The sequence below is a fragment of the Protopterus annectens genome, chromosome 5.part0 (genome assembly GCF_019279795.1).
Source record: "Protopterus annectens isolate FY-2018-M chromosome 5.part0, PAN1.0, whole genome shotgun sequence".
NCBI classification, from domain to species: domain Eukaryota; kingdom Metazoa; phylum Chordata; order Ceratodontiformes; family Protopteridae; genus Protopterus; species Protopterus annectens.
Genome location: NC_056735.1, coordinates 772,931,252 through 772,948,714, shown reverse-complemented (window position 1 = coordinate 772,948,714; position 17,463 = coordinate 772,931,252). Strand labels below are relative to the sequence as shown.

At 37.2% G+C, this 17,463-nt stretch overlaps 1 protein-coding gene across 1 annotated transcript in view; it reads left to right on the top strand.

Annotated features, from left to right (window-relative positions):
- Positions 1-17,463, top strand: part of CCHR5.PART0H11orf65 (chromosome chr5.part0 C11orf65 homolog) — a 426,753-nt gene that overhangs the window by 264,452 nt on the left and 144,838 nt on the right. The gene's annotated exons all lie outside the window — the stretch shown is intronic.

Below are 17,463 nucleotides of genomic sequence, written 5' to 3'. Positions count from 1 at the left end.
TATTGATGTAACACTGTTTCCAGTGTGTCCAAATGTTGCAACTGACACCCTTCTACTGACACCAGCATTATCCATGCCATATCCCTTTACTATTTGGTCTGAAGCTGTTATCATCTCTAATCACATAAGCTAAAACACAAATACACAAACCATCTCTGCATAATTTTCTTACTAATAAGTAGAATCATTGTCCCTCCACATATCTTCCATATTAGTTACTTTATGACTGTACACCCCAGTTTGCACATGACTGTTGAGACTGTCAGATCACACTGCTCATTATTGGTATTATAGACTCTGCATGCTGTATTTTCTCTACCTCTATCATAACCTTATCTCAACATGTTCTTTATCAGTTTGTCAGCTGTGCATTGCATGTTTTAGACTGGTACTCTTTAATTTCTGTAGTACCCCTCAACATATCTCCTGTTTGGCTACAATGCGAACAGAACGGTGTTTTTAGAAATAACTAATTTACATACTCTGTACTCAGCTCTACCTCCATCTTGATATCATTAGCATGCAGCTAGTTTGGAATTTCGTCTTCTGCTAGTATATCAACCCTCAGGAATAACATACTTACTTCCCTCCTCCATATTCCTTTATTCATTTGGTAACTGGTTGGACGGACTGGGTCTGAAACCCTTTACAACCATGCCCCAGATCAATAGCATAAGAAGTGTAGTCACAATCATCCAGATGTATTTAATATACTCAGTACAAAATATAAAACATGCTGCATTAACAGAGTATAACACAGAAAAAGTGCTAGTAAATGATACAGAATACCGAAAGTTAAACTCAATAAGACAAAAGACATGACGCGCAAAATAAGCAGGAGCTTAGAAAATATGTATTGCATCATTGTCAAGGCATGTTCACTTCAGATAATTGTACATAACTTCATCACAAATTATGACTTTAGCTTTATCAAATGCAAACACATTTTATGTTATTTATTTCATAGATTATTGACAGTAGGCAATTTTGATAAGCAGAAATCTGATATACCAAGTAATAATTCCTCATTGAGAAGTGTAGAATATAGAACAGGGCTAAATAGAGTATGCAAAGACAGCCATGTGCCTGCCAATGAAGCAAAGCAGATATTGAAACAGTAGGAGGGGTTAGGTCAGTTGTACCCCATCTGGTGGGATTAAAGTATTTATATTCATAAAGTAGAGAAAGGTACTCGCTGAGTTTCAGATAAAAAAAAAAAACTGGAGACACTAACCTGACTGCAGGTTTCAGAAGGCAGTTAAATTCAACAGGCCAAGAGATTTTTCAAAAAAGGCCCCCTGACTGTGAGGAAAAAGTGAATCCATTCAGTAGTTAACAGCTTCAGATACTCTCCCTTGTTAAATTGACTCACCAGGATCGTGGACTAACCCAAGGCTGACGCATTTCACCCATGAAATGGTGTCCCCTCTCCTTATCCTTTCACTCCTTCACTTGCTTACTGCTTTGCTGTACGTACTAGTGATCCAGACAGCACTGTCAAAATACAGTCATCTTGTGCTCATACATAGTGCTGTTCTCATCAAATTTCTCCAGTACACTTATCTTACCCATTTCAACACAATGCACTCATTTTTTTTCATTCAGAGAAAGAACTCCAGAAAATGTTACCAACAATTTAATTCAGTTTCGACAGTTTCTAACTAATGCTACAATGCCTGCCTTTATTCAACCCACTTTAAACTGTAGTATACTGCCTTTTGCCATTAAAGCTAGTACCATGTTTCCTACCATTGCCACCTACCTAAACATATTATTATGCAATGACAATTATTTTTGTACTACAACACAAGCCCATATGTCTATGTCTATTATAAATAGGTTTCTTTTGTTTGGTTGCTGCACATGCAAACACAAGTCACTCAGGTGCCTAAGTGTGAGCAACCCACAAAAGAGTATGAAATAAATGCTGTGCTCTTAAACTGTTTAATTCTTCAACAGAGATGTAAAGAGTTGTAACAGATGTTCATGATTCCCACTGCCTCAGTGGCATTTTGGGCTATCTGCCAAGGTAACCCAGTACTTGCCAGCTTTCGAAAGCTCAGACTCCCCTCCCTTTTTCTTCCTGTGACAGCTGACGTCCTGAGTGTAACCAGAGAGAGAAATCTTTAGCTGTCAAATGACATGAGTATTTGTCTTTTTCTGCCACCCAAAGAAGAAAATCCCGTCACTCTTCACAGAATCCGGTGCTGATCTTTCTGGCTTACTGCTCAGATAAGCCCCATATGGTGACTCCCTTCTCATTTTATTATTAGATTTATTATTGTATTTCTATTTTTATGTTTATTTAAAAATCTTTACTTTAATATTTTATTTCTGTCAGTGTCACCAGTATTTCCTGTGAGAATTTCTTTTTATAGCAGTATTTATTTGGCTTCCATATTTGACAATGCTTGTTTTTACTGTTTTTGTGGTAACTTTCAGTATTTCAGTCAGAAGTGCAGCATGTACATGTGCTGTTAGATGATATGGGCCTGTCTTTACTGTTGTTATTCTTTATTTTACTCTCGTGACAAGAAAATATTGCAGAACTTGGATTTTTTTTCAGCACTTACACATTATTTACTATGATTCTGCTGTGTGTATTTTTTAATATCAGATCATAATTTTATCATGAATGAAGTTATTTGAATATACTGTGGAGATATTCGTTCTCTGTTTAAATTGTTATTAAATGATATTTTATAGCAGTTTAACATGGTAAAAGTGTGTGTAGCTAAACTCCAACATTGGTTTGGCACACTGGTTTCTTAGGTGTTTGGACTTTGTGTTCTGGAAACTTTTTAACTTCTTTCAGTTGTAAGAGAATTCTGAACACATCTCAAATTGTTTTAGTGATAATAAGACAGTTTGCCAGAGTTTAGTCATGTGGAGACATACTTCTTACTAGAAACTTTAAGTGCTTACTGTAATACATTATCCAGTAATGTCAATGTATTAATCTGGCTGGTGTATTCTCCCCTGACTTGATGTATCCTAACTCTAGTACTCCTCCCCCAACAAATGCGGTTGCACCTAAAAAGAAAAAAAACAGAAAAACAAAAACAAAAGAAAAATGTATCACAGCCTATGGTTAACGATTCTGACAGAGCCACTGTTGGCCTGCAGACTGCTTACCTTTTGCCACGTCTCCCACTAGTCCAGCTTTGCCGGCCCCTATGGAGCAGGAGTTAGATGCATTCTCCATGGCTGCTACAGTACATGACACAGATATGGGAGAACCAAACTCTTTAGGTGCAGCAGTAGTCAGGGGTAAGAGACCCCTTGCCAGGCATAATATTCTGTCCCCAGATATTTCATCTAGTAGTGATGTTCACAAAAAAAACAGAAGCTTCATCATACATCTATTACAGATGTTTATAAGGCTGATGTGGTTTCCTTGGCTAAGAGTGTTGTGCAGGCAGCTAATTCTGGAGATTGTGCTCCCATCCATGGCTCTAGTGCTAGTTTGGCTAAAGACCATTCCATTGTTTCAGAGAATGATGAGGAATCTGATGAGAAGAATGGTGATTTCCTAGTTGATAGTGACTCCAGTCATTCTGATTCTTCAGAAGGTGAGCCTCAGCTCAAGTTCAAACAAGTGTACATTTTTCCCTCAGATGATTCCTTGATTTAGCAATGTTTTTGCTTGGGAGCAGTTAAGAACTATGCAGAGCTGGACAGGGAATGACCTTATAGAGGAGAAGAGGCCCAATTCTGCTGCTATCCCCTCTATCTCACTGGCATTAAAAGATGTTTATAAAGCTGCCTGCAGGACACCAGTATCTATTCTGGAAGTTCCTAAAAAGGCTCAAAGAAAATAAAGGGTATCCTCAGATATGACAGGTCTTTTTTCCTCATATGGCTGCTAACCCAGCTGTGGTCTCCCTAGCAGCCATCTCAGACAAAAAGTACTTGGCTTCATCTGATTCAATGACCCTGATAAAGAGGGGAAATGCTTAGATCTTCAGGGCAAATGGATATCTCTTTCTAGTAATGTAGCCTTTAGAATGTTAAATTATCAAGGCTATATGTGGAAATTTATTTTACAGTGTGTGTACAGTTTGGATGATTTTGATGAATTATTATCTGCAGAGCAAAAGCCTTATATGAATGAAATTGTTTCTAATTTGACTCAGGTTTCAAAATGTGCTTTGAGATCTATGCTTGAATGTGCAGATACACTCTTGAGAAATGCTGCTTCTATAGGTTGATTTAAAATGGTATGCTTGGTTATGTCATCAGAACATCTCTGTTGATTTAAAAGCTGAAATTTTGGATGCATCTTTACATTTTAAATTGGTGTTTGGAACCTCTGTTATGCATATTTTCAAACAGTGGGATGAAAGAGGCAAATTAATGCATGACGTATGTAGGATGTTTCATGTGCCCAAGTTTTCCCCAAACAAGGCATATTCCTTCAAGTGGAGAAAAAACAAAAATTCCCAGTCAAACAAAAGTCAGAGATCCAAAAGGAAATAGCAGGAAGGCAATTCTTCCAAACCAAAGAAGTTTGTTTCTTTTCTGAAAAAGGATCAACCCGCTGCAAAGGAATGACTACGCCAAGTCACAGTGCATCCCTACCCCCCTTCTCTACTTCCTTCCCCCATGCCCTCTCCCAACCCTGCAGCCTGGCAGCAACTAGTCTCAGACACATGGTTCTGACAATAATTCAGAGAAGCTATACTTGGCAGTGGATAGAAAATCCTCTCCCCTTCAAACCAGAAAGAGCTGTTTCTTCCAGTGCTCCATCAGATGGTTAAAGTAGGAGCAATAGAACCAGTGCCTGCATTAAACAAAGACAATGGATTTTACCCAGAAAATGTTTTGGTACCAAAAACAGCAGCAATCCTCTGGAGGCTCATCCTAGATTTGTCCTTTCTAAACACTTTTGTAAAAGTTCCAAAATTCAAATGCTGACTTTACAGTTGGTCCTAACACCGCTTCCAGATAATTGTTTCACAATGTCTCTATATCTGAAGAAAGCTTATCATCATATTCCTATTGCTCCCAATGTCAGGAAACATTTGAGATTTGTCGTGTCTGGCTTGCATTATCTATTTTCTGCATTGCCCTTCGGACTATCTACTCCACCTTACTGAACGATACAAAACAAAGAACAATTCCCAACAGGGAAAATAACTGAGAAAATGAAAAAATGATACCAACAGTCGACCAGAAACACACCAACTTTATTGACCACAAGAAATTCCTGAGACTAAACGCTTTCGCCAATAATTGGCTTCATCAGAGTCAAAGGAAACATAATGATACAATGATATAAATAGTTAAAACCATCAAACAATCAAGTAATCAACCAATCATCAGCAGTATAGTAAATTGCAGTAACCAGCGATTATAAAGTGCCTAGTGCAAATCACTTCATGCTCAACAAATAAAAATGCATTTTACAATGTATATCGTACCTAATATAATGTTAACATTTTCACAAAATATCATAACCATACAATTAATTAAAAATGTTAAATGAACATGTTGTAATACTTAAAAAAAGCTCACTAAAAGTTAAAATTGTTTTGATGTAGAAAATAAATGAATAATGATAAAGGTAAGAAATGCTACTACATTTCATCAGAATAAACATTTTTTTCTACTAAACTCATGAACAATTTTAAGAACCCATTATTTCTAAACATACAGTAGGCATCCTAGCCAATGACTTAAATTAAATTAAATTAAATATCTGCTTTAGAACAGGCATAAGAGAAATTCCTTCATTTAATCCCGGTGGTGCATGGCATTGAGCCTCAATTGCCACCTAAGTTCCTTATTTTCAACCAGGAGCCTGTCATCACCACCCCTACAGTTTGGTACCACACGATCAATAAAAAAGAAAATACATTTCTTAAAGTTGGGACAGCCAACACTGTGATTAAATCGTGCATTGTGTCCATCCTTTCTTCTAATGGCCCTCAAATGTTCCCCAATCCTGTCCTTTAGCTTCCAGACAGTTTTTCCCAGGTAGAAGGCATGGCAACTGACACATGTGGCTACATAAACCAACATTGTGGTGTTGCAGCTACATCTACCTGGGCATAACAAGGCATATTCATATCCATGAATTATCACATATGGCCCATCATTGATGTAGCGACAGAATTTACATGTCCCACACTTGACTATCAGTGATTTGTACCATCTGTGTTTCTTATCTTCCAAGATGTTTTTAATGTTTTTCCCCCTACTAAATACCACCTTGGGTTGAGCCCCCAACTTTGCCTTGGTATGCTCATCAAAGCATACCTGCCATGATTTACTAGTCGCTTCAATAAGAGGGGTACTCAAAGGGTTGTATTTTAAAACAAATACATCAGAATTATCCCTTTTACAACCACTCACAATTTTGGTATCTGATGTTAAAATGGGAGAAAATGTCGTAGACATCTGAAACACCACTTCACGTTTTATGGCTAGAACCAGCTTCAGTGGATAACCTCTCTCTAAAAACATCCCTAAAGCACAGGATGATTTATATCATCGTATCATTATGTTTCCTTTGACTCTGATGAAGCTAATTATTGGCGAAAGCGCTTAGTCTCAGGAATTTCTTGTGTTCAATAAAGTTGGTGTGTTCCTGGTCGACTGTTGGGATCATTTTTTTCATTATCTACTCCACATTGATTGTTTACAAGTGTTTGGACCCAGTGGTTGCCTACTGCAGAACCATAGGCATCCACATTTTTTTTTATTTAGATGACTTGCTGATTTGTACAGATTTTGTATCCAGGTGCTTTGAGTCCATTGACAAGTTTTCATCCCTCCTTGCCCACCTGGGCTTCAAACTGAATCTTCAGAAGTCCTTCTTCATGCCCTATCAGCAAATTGTTTTTATAAGGTATTGGGCATAGTAAAATGGATGACCTTCGTGGAAAAACACAAAGTTCATCTGGGCATTTTCCTGGATTTCTCTCTTCTAAATGTTGCCTTTGCATGAGAATCCCTCAAAATAATTAGATTCATAGCATCAATGATCCTCATGCTACTACTATCCAGACTACAATGGTACTTGAAGAATTGTTTGACCCAGCACCTTCATCCCTTGTATTTCTTGGTACTAGCACGAGATTTGTGAAACAGTAACTGAAGCTGTGGAGGGATCAATTGTCTCTGAAGCCAGGACTCCTTTGCTGTCATCAGACCCCAGTCCAATTTGTCCAGATGGACTCTTCAGATTTTGCACAAGGAGTAGTATCCATGAGAGATCAAGTGCAAGGCTTGTGTGGTTCTCAGGGCATGCCAAAGCACATAAATGTAAAAGCAATTTTAGCAGTTATTCATGCCTTAAATGTTCTTCACCACTTATGGACTCTGGGTATCCTTCTAGTGGTCACAGACAACCATAATGTGGTACCTGAACAAGCAAGAGGGTACAAGGCCATATTCTGTCTGTCAGCTGGCAATGATGGCCTGGAAGCTCTATGGCATTCTCTGACTCATCAGTCTTCATACATTCCATCAAAGCAAAACACAGTGGCAGACAGACTAAGCAGATCCTGGACAGACCCCCATGAGTGAAAGCTCCATGTAGATGTCTTGCAGGACTTGATCCAGAGGTGAGGAACACCTCATGTAGATCAGTTTGTCTCTTTTCAAAACAGATAACTGAAAAAATACTGTTTAAGACATCCTCGCAGCCATGTTTAGTAGACAGATACTCTATAATTCCCATGGTCAGGAGTGTTCCTTTATTCTTTTCCACCATTTCTAATGATTCACAAAGTACTTCTAAACATTCAGAAAGAATTATCAAAGATCATTGTGGTAAACCAGTTTTGGCCTAGATAAAGTTGGTCCACACTTTCAGTGGAGTTGACCAAGGGTAATTGCCACAAGCTTCCTCACAAACTTGATCTCTCACACAGCATCAGGGGCAAATGATACACCCCGACTTATAGCAATTATAGCTGACAACCTGGATGATTCTATTTTTTAACACCTTTATTGAATTATCACTTAAGACATAGGCAAATATATATTTATATAAAAAAATATTGATATGTTCCTAGTTACAAACATTACACATCATGTGCTTTTCAATTCAACATTACATAATTTGCTCAATTTCTACATTCCCTTAAATCTCACTCCTCTTCCAATACATTATTCTGGATGTATTGTTCCCACAACTTCCATGTTTTTCTACGTAATTTGCTTCTATCCTTTTTCTAAAGATATCACTTCCATTTCTTTTATCTCTGTTACAATACTCAATACTACAAATCTTCTTCTTCTCTTTTGGCTGTTCCCATTAGGGGTCACCACAGCAGATCATCTGTTTCCATTTCTTCCCATCCTCTGTATCTTGCTCTGTCACACCAGCCAACTCCATGTCCTCTATCACCACATCCATAAACCTTATCTTAGGCTACAATACTACAAATAGTTGGTTTAAACTTTTATTTCCATTTTCTAGTAATTGCTTTTCTGGCAGCCACCAAGATTAAACTTAGCAAGGCCTTACCATGTCCTGGCAATTCAGATATTTAATCCCAAATATAATTTCCTTAGTCATATCTATCTCTTCATCCAATATTTCTGACAAAGTACTCTGTAGGGATGTTTTGAGTCTGCCATCTCATTATACTCTCAAAACATATGTTCCCAGTAACCTCATTCTTCCCTATCACACCTCCAACAATTGTCACCTACCTGAGAAATAATTCTTTGGATTCCCCTTGGGGTATAAAAATACCTATGCAAATACTTCCAAGCAAAAATCCTAAATCTTCTAGACTTTGTTGCATACTTGGGAGCCATACATATGTCCTCCCATTGTTTCCTTGTGAGTTGCTTATCCAGTTTATTTTCCCAATCTTTTCTAACCTCCTCTGATTGATCCCTATAGTTATTGCACAATATTTTATATGCCCTTCTAATTATTTGTTTTTTAACAGCAGTTTCTTTTCTAGATTGAATTATAAACTCTTCTACTCCAGGTCTTTCACTTAGGATTCCCCTACTCTTTTCTCTTTGCCTGTACTCTGATATCAATCCTTGAAACGGAAGTCTGTCTCTAGCCAGCAGTCCAAGTGATTTATTTTCTTCTTCCCATTCTATTATCTTTCTCTCTCTAGTTATTTACTCCCAATACCTTTGTTTCTTTGACAGATTTCTCCAATAAATTCTAGCCCCCTCTTGCCTACTCTCTGTAGCCCTAATTGCAGTCATCCCTATCAGCAAAATCTCCTCAATTCTCATGTTGTCTTTATTCTTAGAATACATTCTGCTACATTAGGATCTGCATCCAAAACCCCACCCTGTCCTTATTTCTTGAATCACACACCCCCATTTTATCAGCATCCCTTTCCACTTTAATTTATAGCTTCCTGATTATGTTATGTATATAAGACCTAACTGTGTAGCTCTAAAATGTCACTTTCAATCAGGTAATCCTAAATCACCTTGCTCTGTTGGACAGTTCAACTTATCCCACTTGAACCTTGCCCTCTTTCCCTCCCAGATAAAGTCCTTCAACTTTTGATTAATTATTATCCACAACTTCTCCTCTGGTTGATAAAAATATGGTTGGCCTGTATATAAAACTAAAGGGACTGAAAACATTTTCACTCTTTGAATCTTGCTATCCATATCCTTAAAACAGAGCTACCATGTTCTTAATTGTTTAGTCTATTCCCCCATATCCTTAGCTGCTATAACATAATCCTTTTATATCCATACTCCTAAATACTTCATTTTATTGTGTCTAAATAAATATGGGTATTGCTGGACCAATATATGTGTAGATACACAGTTTACAGCTATAACCTTTGTTTTATCTTCACTAATTGTAAATCCTGAAATGACTTGAAGCTGTCTGAAGATGTTGCACAACACTGAGATATCCTTTTCTGGCTTTATGAGGTATAAAATAATACTGTCTGCATATAAAGCCAAATTTTCTTGATTAACATACTAATTAGATCCTTGAATTTCTGAGTCCCTTATTTTCTTTGCCAATGTCTCAAAATATAAAGCAAATAACAGAGGAAAGAGGATAGCTCTGCCTGCTTCCTCTGTTCAGACACAACTTGTCAGAGAGAAATCCTCCCACTTTAATTTTTGCCTCCAATTCCTCATATACCCTCCTAATTGACATTATTATTGTATCAGGGAATGCAAATGCTTCCATTGCCCTATTCATAACATCCCAGCTTACTGTGTGAAATGCTTTTCTTACATCAAGACCCACCAACAAGAAATGGTATTTTCTTACACTCTGTTTCCCTCTGGATCATTGTTGTTCTATTAATGTTATCTTGTTGCCTCCCTTTCACAAGACTACACTGATCTATATCTATCAATTTTGGCAACACCTTTGCCATGGCTTATCTATTATAGACACAAATACTTTATAATCATGGTTTAAAATAGCAATGGAACTATCAGAAGCTGGGTCTGATGGGTCTTTATCACCTTTATGTATTACAGCCAACACAGTTTTCTTCCAGGATGTTGGTGCTTCCTATCCTTTCAAAATACTGTTAAATAAAACCTTCCAGATCTTTATCACCTTCTTCCCTCCTTGGTTCCAAACTTCCACAGCAATGCCATCTAGTCCTGGAGACTTTACTGCAGATTGATTGCACATCACTGTTTTATCTCATCTCATCCTATCCTAAATGTTAATTGTTGAGCCTCATCTACCTCTAACCTTGGGCTACTTAAGTCTTTCATAAATATTTCCATTTTTGCTTTTTCTTGATTTCCAAATTTCTCTGTTTTATGCAAATGTTCATAAAATTTCTGACATATCTCTAACATCTCTACAGGATCTCTGGTTGTTTTTCTTGTGATAGGCTCCCTAAGTTTGACAACAGCCCTTTCTATATTCTGTTGCCTAACTTGTTGTGGTAACAGTTTTTGAGATCTGGAGTTATTATCAAAAAACAGTTGCTTAACAACAATCTTTCTAAACTCATGCATATTATCTAGATATTGCATATTATCTAGATATTCCCTTATTTTCTCTTTAGCACTCTGCGGTTGCACTTCTTCTTGTTCTGTGAGATTCCCCTTATTCTGCAATGCTTTAAGCTTCTCAACTATATCTCTTTGTTCTTTTATTTCTACTCTCTTTTTAAACATCACTTTCATTTTATCCTACTCATGAGTTATTTTCCCTAATAACTCTTGAATGATTTCCACTACCCATTCTTTAAATTCCTCCCTTTAAAACATATATGGGGGAAATGCATGTGTCTCTTTTTTCTTCATTACCCTGCATTTTTATATTAGTTGTTCTTGGCACATGAGCTGAAACAGTTATTGAATGTATGGCAAAGCTTTCAGTTAAATGCACATGCTCCTCTGAAATATAATTTCCATCTAGTTTAGCCCAGTTATTGTACCTTGGAGAATAATATGTAAATTCTCTCCAAGTTCCTACTACTGAATTTATGTCTTCCATGCCAAATATTTTCATAAATTTCATTAGAAATATACCCTATTTTGTTATATTTTCCCTTCTAGGTCCCCCAAATACATCCTCACTGTTGCAAATCAAATTCTAGTCATCATCTATAAGTAATATTCCATACTGAAAGCTGATTATTTCTCCCAAAATTTTCTTAAGCTCCATACTAGCAGTTTTGGGTGGAATATAAATACATGCCAGTATAATCCTCCTCCCTTACCATTAGCCCTTTACTACCACAAAACTAATGTTATCTTTCTTCCTTCTTCTATCACTAGTTGAGCTCTTCTAGAAATTACTATAAGTACACTCTTTTTCCTTTGTCCCTAAAACTCTGCTAAATATCCTTCCTGAAATCCTTTCTTTTTTTAAATTTATATGCTCACTTCTTTCCAAATGCATATAGGTTCATAGGTGTGTACTAAGCTAATGGCCCTGGAGCCTTTACAAGCCTAGCCCATAGGATTGCCCTGGCATCGTGCCACCTGACCTTAGTTCCCAGTGCCTCTGTCGAGTAAAGCCACTAGAGTTATCCCTGGGTGAATTTTCTATTTTCCATCCACTCATCAAGATTTCTCTTGAAGAGGGACAGTGAGGTGCTCTGCTTGACATGTATGGGAAGTCTATTCCATAGCATCGGCAGTCTCTGGGTTATGAACCTATCCCTCCAGCATGTTCTGTTGATTGTGGCAATGAGGTTGAGGTCTCTGGAGTGTGTGGTGTGGAGGGATTGGGATTTCTTTAGATGTAGCATTTCTAACAGAGCTGGTTCAGACATGGCTTTGTAAGTCAAGCAGAGGTTGCCTCTAAGTAGGCGATATGAGATAATAGTCAGAGTTTTTTGAGTCTGTCCATATAGGACAAATGTTTAAATCCTAGGCTCCTCTTTGTGAGGTACTTTTGCGGCCTCTACAGTTGTTGCAGGTGTTTAGTGATACATGCCAATTGGGGCATTGTACTCAGTGACTGGCCTAATGTGGGAAGAGTAGAAAGAGACAATGACCTCTTTCTTCCTTGATGCAAAACCCTTAGTAATGAGATGTGCCACATAGAAGGACTTTCTGACCCCAGTGGCAATGTGGTGGTCAAAGGAGAGGTTGCTGTCAACCTGTGTTCCCAGATGTCTTATAGAGCCTTCTGTGTTCAGTGGACTGCCATCAATGTGGTAATTCATGGGAACCGTGTTTTTCCCAAAGGGGATGATGACACATTTTTTGGCATTCAGCTTAAGGCCATGGTTCTGACACCAGTTGTTGGTCTCAGTGAAGCCTTTCTGTAGGATGTAAACATCACTTGAGGAGTTAATAATAGCTCCCAACTTGCAATCATCTGTGAATGTTGTCAGCCAGAGTCCCTTCATGTTGGCCTGGACTTCAGAGAAGTAGATACCAAACAGGAGAGGACCCCGGACGCTATTTGCACCTTGTATTTCTTAATATAATTCAATACTCTTTCCTTTTAGTCTTTACCTGTGAGACCATTCACGTTCCAAAATAATATGGACAGAAAAGCCATTATGATAAGAAGTTATTATTCCAGTCTTTTATAAACAACAGCTTTTTAAATGTCTATTTCAACCTTCTGTGTTACACTCACTAATGTTTGGCAGATTGATCTTTTATACATGTGTTTCCTATCATCTCCTTTTGAGCCTATATCACATTTTACTAAACTTTTTTAATGAACACCCCCATTTTTTTCTTTTTTGTTTTAATGAAAATCCCCAAACAAAAAAACAAACACATCCCCAGAACACCCCCCCATAAACAATTAACCGAAAACAAGCACACAAACTATGTACATATTCAGCTGATAGTAATAACTGTCCCAAACTGACAGCTATACATACAGGTATTACCCAATCTAAAAGTAAGGTTATCCATGTTAAGACACATGTAACAACATGTGTTCCCACTTACACTAATTGCTGTCTGTTCTTGTCTTACCTTTATTCTTCTGCCAGATGCGGAAAACAACTTGTATGCTTTCAGAAAACATTATCTTTTAGTCTTTTCAAAAGTGCTCTGGCTTTTATTGCTTTGTAGTCAGTTTCTCTCCATGGAAACATAAGAACAAAATGTACAAATGCCTTCAGCTGCAGAGTTCACAACTCACACTGAGCACTAATTTGTTAAAGAAAAAAATCTTTACATTCAGTGTTCCCTTATTTACTTGTTTACACTAAAAATTATTAGATTAAACTAAGAGCCTTAATCCAGACATTCACCTATGCAAAAGAGAAAACATATCAACTCTAGATATATTATGGTCTGTGCACTTTTACAACCCCATTCCCACCTCAGCAACCCAAGATTACAACCTATAACTTAAACATGCTTTTGTCCATCCTTTCTTCTCTTTTTACATTGTAATGCCTACATTTCTTAAAACTAAAAACAGAAGAAAAAAGGCACTCATTTACTTCAGTATCTTTATCATATACAACAATAACTGAAAATGTTTTACTATATAACATGCAATTTATATCATGAAATGTTTATACAAATACTAAGACCAAACAAAAATTGTTTTACTTACAATTACCTTTTTTGTCTCTTCTTCCCTTCCTCCTACTGTCTTTCCAAACATTAAAGACATGAAGTGAAACGTATGCTTCTCAGCCCCCACAAGTTTAACCAAGTCAACATAAGTCCAATATTTCCACTTTCTTGTACAGCCATGTTCCACAAATGTGGTTGATGCTTTATTATCTCACATTTATTCACTATTTTTAGTGTTTCTAGCCATCTCTCAACCCCAGACTCCAGTTCAAGTCCAAGGTACTCCCAATTCCTCTAATCAACTTCTGTGTTTTTTTCTGTCTTTCAAACATTTTCATTTGGAACATTGTAAATGGTTTCACTGGCAAAGTCTGTCCATGAACTTTATTATCAGAAGAATGAGAAACAGAGTCCCCTTCTGTCTGATGCCTCAGTTTTTGTTGGACAAACTTTTGTATTTCTTCCTTTGCCTGCTCTGCATCAAAAATGATTTGATCGTACAAGAAAAATATTCTAAGGATAGTTGGCTACAGCACCTTGAATCTCACACTTGCCTCTTGACATTCCCTGATTGTTAGGATAAATGTGTTTCTTTTCTGCCTGGTATGCAATGAATAATCATTTTCCACTAATACTTTACTGTCTCATGGTTGTAATACTTTGTCATTCTGCTACAGGTTTGTCAGGATCATCTCTTTGTGCTGGTATGATTGCATCTTTACTAATACAAATCTTGGCTGCTTTCTCATGTATAGGTTTGGAGCATGCACAGAGTGTGCTTTTCATTTAACAAATCCTGCTGTAGAATACCAGTCCAGTTGCTTATTTGTATTTCATAAAATACAGTCTGCCCCTTGCAGTTTCTCTGATACAGAAGAAAATCTCAGGTTTTCCAGGAGTGCTCTGTCATCTAACTACCATTTTTTGAAACAGCTCTTCTTGAGCAGTCTCATGTTCAGCCAGTCATTTTTTTCATTTCAGCCTCTGAATTTCACAGTTAGTTCAGTTCATTTGAACAGCTGTTTGAGGTGTCTTCCATTTTCCCAGTCTTTTTTTATTTGAGTTGATATACTTCTTCAATGTTTAATTTATTTAATCAGCTCTGAGCACATTTGATTTTTTCCTCTAAACTACTGGAATGTCTTGCACCAAAGATGGAGCTTGAGCTGCTTTTTTGCTGAACAGCTGCAGGATTCTTCCCATTCAGTGTTTTCTCTTCACCATTTCTAGTTGATTTTCTTTTAGGCTCTATAACTTTCTTCTTTGGTGACATCCAGACAACATACTTAGTAGCCAGTAAATGAATTTACTAAAACTGGCAGGTTACAGGCCTAATCTCTTAGTTTCTTTTTTTCACATGGAGGAGCTGAAATTAAACTGCTGTAGTGTGCAGCCATCTTGGGAATGAGCTATTCTATTCTGATAAGTTTTAGGCACTTGCTCCATGAAGATGTAAAGTATGTATTTAAGGAGGCAAGAAAATCTGCAACTAGAAAATTTCACATTTACAAGTGGAAGAGGTTTTCTATGTGGTGGCTAGCCAGTAACAGAGATCTTAAAAGGGATTTGATCCCTCTGGTTTTGAAATATTACTGTGAGCTACTTAGAGATGGTTTGTTATATGCTTTTAACAAGTGCACCTTAAGGCTAACTCAGCTTGGGGCTGGGAAGAGTCAACCTGTCTTTAAGCAAATGCTTGTGTAACACTAGATGTTTGAGTTTCACACTGCCTCAGTGGCAGCACTCACCAACCATGCCCCTTATTTTAAATATACATAGAACCCATATGCCGCTGAGAAATTTGGACATCTAGTGTTACAGGTGAGTAGGACTTATGTAGCTGTACTTTTTGAGGTATTTATTATAGCAGTAGCTACTTGAGATATCAATACCTCTCCAGTAGGAGCTCCCTGACTCCAGGTCTATTTCAGGTTTATGTTGTATTGTTTTATCCATCTTCCTATTGAAATGTCAGCACTCAAAATGCTGAGTGCCAACAAGCCTAAAAAAGACTGAAAATCCAGGACTAGAGCGGAGCTCAAAGATCATTCTTCTCATTTAAACTTCTTTTCTGTAGAGGGTAAGCCCCCCACTTCCCCTGTACTTGTATATAACAACTCAGATATCACCATATCTCGAAGAAAAGGGAATATTCCAAGAAATGGCCATCTTGGATTTATATATGTGAGCTGTTTTTCAGCCATTCAGTCTCTGTGTTTTGGGATTTGCTCTAATAGGTCCAAATGTTTCAAATTGTTACCATTTTAACCCTGGCGCTTTGTTGTAAGTGATTGGGAATATACTTGCACTGAGGGTGTGATGATTATCACACAGCCAGATCAAATGCTAAGGCTGGAATTTGCTGTGAAATGGTACTCCTTATTCAGCCTGTATTTTACTACATATATACAGCACATCTTCAGTGGGCTATCTTCATTTATTTATTTATTTATTTATTCATTTATTTATTCATTCATTCATGCATTTATTCTCTGTTATCCTGGTAAGTGAGTTGGTCTGAAGGCTTTTTTCAGCCATGTCCCAGGACACTCGGGCAAGGAGAATTACAAAGAAAGAATAGATAACATGCAAAAATACATTATGAGGTGCAGTACAAACAGCAATAGGCAGTTAAATCAGTATTTTATTATTACAGAGAAATATAAGCTGCAGAAGAAAAATTATAGAAAAATAAGTACATCTATCCTTCAGCAAATAACAGCTGAAAGACTTTAGTACAGCTATTAGTAAGCAGATATACACAACTTGCTTAGATGCTAAAGTATGGATATGCACTGTGCCCAGGTATTAGGTAAGTTGGTTGCTAAATTAATGTGGGATACAAGCTATGAAAATGAAAGCAAAACTAGAAAGGGAAAGCACATTCTGTAGGAATTCAAGAAAAGTCACCCATTCTATTGTAAAATCAACAGAAAGAGAAAATCTTCCAGCTTCCATCATGCAAGGGTTAAAACAAAATGTCATTAACCAGTGTCCCTAAAACATTCACGTCATCTGTTTAAGCAGATGGTCTCTGAGTGATTTTTCTAGAAAGACAGTACATTTTCAAAGTTTCTAATATTCTCTGGAATATTGTATATGACAAGAAGTTTTATACATTATATATTTTTACATTTATACATTATGTTGTAAGAGAGTTATCTTCCCTACATGGAACCAGAAGTTGTGGGATGGTGGCAGAGACTGACAAAATAAATGTTATAATGTGGACTAAGGTCTAGTGGAGCAATTATTATTTTTTCATAACATTAAGCTTATGGAATCTGACTACAGCTCCAAAACACCAAGATCATTCTTAACCTTATAGAGCAGATATGCCATCACTCCCCCACAGACAGTAACAGAATCTCATGCTAGACAACTGGGCTTGTAGGAAGAGACTTGTCCACTGCTTGGAAAGACTGGAGCCATCTGGTGCTTTATAGACAGGCTTATACCTACCTATAGTTTTCTGTTTACCTGAGGTACAAGAATATGTGAAGCATCTACTGTTACGTGTGAACATACTTC